This window comes from Lipotes vexillifer, unplaced genomic scaffold, assembly GCF_000442215.2.
Source record: "Lipotes vexillifer unplaced genomic scaffold, Lipotes_vexillifer_v1.1 scaffold809, whole genome shotgun sequence".
Classification (NCBI taxonomy): Eukaryota; Metazoa; Chordata; class Mammalia; order Artiodactyla; family Lipotidae; genus Lipotes; species Lipotes vexillifer.
In genome coordinates, this window is record NW_006788521.1 from 1413020 (window position 1) to 1416580 (window position 3561).

Genomic DNA, 3561 nt, shown 5'->3' on the forward strand with positions numbered 1-3561 from the left:
TCCCCTGCATCGGCAGGCGGACTCTCAACGACTGCGCCACCAGGGAAGCCCTCCCATAAGTCTTAAATGGCAGCAGTTTGTTTCCTCTTGGTGGCCAGGGAGGCTTCAGGGACTGAAGCCTTGCAGCTTTCCGGGGTCATTCAGAGCAACTTCTGGGAGCCTCCCCATGCCAGGCCCTCTTCCATCAGGCTCTGCCTTGACTGCTTTGACAGAGCATCTCCCAGCAGCGGCCACAAAGCACCGAGTGAAGAAGCAGTTAGAACTTTGGAGCCTGTAAAAAAATCTAAAAATATCCAGGAATGTGTGCACACATGTGGCCCTTCTGTGACCAAAACATCTGGGGAGAATATCAAATGCTCCTACTTTAATTTGCCCAAAATTCTGCGAGGACTTGGGAAGGGAAGGGAAGTTACAAGTCGATGACTTCACTGGGGGGAAGGATGTCACAAGAGTTTTGTTTTTTTAAGACAGAATAAGTTATGCGCATGCAGAATCCCCCCCCCCCCCCGGGGGAAGTCCTGGACCTGGTTTCCTTGGGATTCTGAGGATTGTTTCTCAAAAGTGGTGGTGGGGAGTTCATTGGCTACAGGCTTGAATTCCTGATTTGATGACATTTTTTTTAAAAAAAAGAAGATAAAAATACCAAGTCCCTCGATCAGAACATTAGGAGTGGGTGATAACGTAGTGAATCATTAAATGTCAGAATTGTAGAAGGCCTGGTGTGAGCCATGCATTTGTCAGATGAGGAAACTGAGACTAAAGAGAGCTTTCCTGATATTCCATGGAGTGTGGCAGAGACAGGGCTGAAATGTATGTGTCCCGACTCCCAGACCAGTAATGCGTTGGGATGAAGAGTTGGAGGAAAGGATCAATCCTGGTTCCACTACTTCTAAGCCCTATGACCTTATCTATACACTACAGACGATATTGGTTGGTTTTGTCTGTAAGAAGCCAGGACTGGAACCTCTGGATCTTGTGCTGTGACCTATGGAGTCCTTGAAGGGTGAGCCAAGGCAGGTAGATATCCACTCTCTTCATTACTAATCATGGCCTCAAGCCCTAATAGAACATCACGGCAATTTGGGCTGGCTAATGTATGAGCCTAGAATTCCATTCAGCCGCTGGCTTGAATCCTTGGCCAGAAACAGGCTAAGTGGTCTGTAGGGTACCCTTTCCTCAGGCTGTGCCCCAACTCTGGAGCAGGGAAAGCTAGCCACTCCCTAAAGCTTAAGGCAGCCTGACTAAGCCACCCACCCACACTCTCTCCAAATGCTTGCCACTAGTGGTTTCCACTAGTCTGTGGAGGACAAGCAGTGGCTTCTTAGACACTCCTCACTTAGGAGATGGAGACGAAGGCTCGAAGTAGGATCCTTAAAAAATACGGTGCAAAGAGAGGAGGGTCTAAGCAGAGCCTGCTACTCAGACAACAGAATTTTTCAATTTGCCCGCCATCCTGGAAAACTGTAATCTAAGCATGTCCTTAATTTGATCTCCACCAGACTCGAGACCTAGTGTGCCCTCTAGGGGCCAACCTTTTTGTTTAGCTCCAGTTAGTGCAGTGGGCTCAAGGACCAGACCTATCAGACACATAGATGTCCCCCGCAAGAGAAATAATCATGAATTACCACAACAGTCCTAGTAGTATCTTGGCAATGCTGTTTCTCGGATCCTTTCCACTGCTCTTACGTCCCAGTTGGTCCTACATGGGACCACTGAGATAGGTTCATACTCCCAAGGTCTTTACAAATGCCTCTCTCATGCTGCCCTACGCTCTCCACACTAAGCTGAAAAGTCATGTTCTCTCACTTTAACCACCTGATTAACAAGCTGAAGGCTACATATGGACATCCAAAAGCAACAAACCATGATCACAACAGACAAGCCCACATTTGCCACCACACTATAAGTCATCATTGCATCCCCTCATATTTTAATCAGTACCCCATTGCCACAGAGAGAAACATTCTCCAGTTATATCAAAAGCTCCTTTTGTACCTTTTGTACCTAGCTGTGGGAGCCACGGGAACTGCAGGAGCTGGGATGGAAACCGGGTTTCTTCTTCAGTAGCTGCAGGCAGGCATCTTCTGCTGCAGTAAAACTTTCATTCATCCTGAGTTGGGTCCATCCATAACTTAGCTCTCTCACATGTCCCACTTCTTCAGCAAGACTAATTGCCGTGCCAGGACTCACTTGCAGCATCTGCAAAACACAAACTTATCTCAAAGCCAAACGCCAACAACATATGCTAGCTTCCAGGAGATAAAGACCTGGGACTAAATGAGATTAAAAGAGTCCACCTCTGGGGACTGAGGAACAACCAACTGGCAGAGATCAGCTTCATCTTATCTCCATTTCTGGGGCTCTCCTGTTTTACATATTGGGAGGTCACGTGCTATATTATTATTTTTTTAAATGGATCCCAGAGTATTCTTCATTTGGGAAGTAGGGAAATGGGACCAGAGAGCTATTGTATTTGGTTTGCTTCTAGCCTAGATATTAGGCTGGAGGGTAACTGTGAAATCACATTAATCCTGAGATATGCTTGTGATTTCTACATTCTTTGGGTGTGGGACTGATCTTATGCTCTTCTTAGAGGTACTTTTGAATAAGTGAACTGACATCCAGGTTGGCTCAGGAAAGTCCAAGTTTATGCCCATTGTCCTGACTTCCTGTCTGGTTTGGCATTTATTCAGGATGTTATTACCATTGAGGGGGGGCATGGGAGTGTTACTTCATTCTTCCATGCATGTTGTATGAACCTGTCTGGTGAGCCTGATTGTACAAAATGACTTTCTGTACGGAAGATAGAATAGGTGAGATTATCTTGCCTAACTTAGCAGGTAACCATGAGAAAAACAGGCTGAGCTGCCCATTCATTGCTCCCAGGTCTAGACATAAGAGAAGAGGCAAGGATTGGAGAAGAGGCCTCGTGAAGAGTCAGGCAGTACTTTTCTGATACTCTTGTTTTTTCTGGCCTAGGGCCACATCCCTAAGTTAAAGAGAGACCCAAAATATGGGGGTATGTTGGCTGAAGGCCCCAACTTCTGGGGAGGAAAGAAAGCACCTTCTTACACAGTCTCCCCACAGCAGGAGTTTTCTGACATGGGGAACAGGCACTGCTCTACTGAGGTGCTAAGATAATGATGGTGAAAGGATTTTAAACACTCACCATTTCCTGTCATCTAATATAACTACTTAAGGCATCATGTTGAGAAAGATTCTAGGTTTGGCAAGAATGAGAGCCGTCACTGATTGGGATGTTGGCCATGATTCAGGAGCAGGGAGCATCTGCACACATCTCAGTAATTTGCCATTTCTGTACTAACAAGAAAAGCTTTCAAAAGGAGGAACAAAGAACTTAAAACATTATTCCTTTCACATGGCATGCCCTATTGGATCCTTTTCCTTTTTGGATTGATTATGTCTGTAACTTTGGTTGGCCAAGAAGGTCTGGAAGCTGTTCTAGCTTATGAGACTGCTCTCTCCTACCATTAATTTTGTAAGGGTGGGTAGGGTGGGAGATATAAGCCTATTGCACTAGATCTTAGGAAGACACTCTTT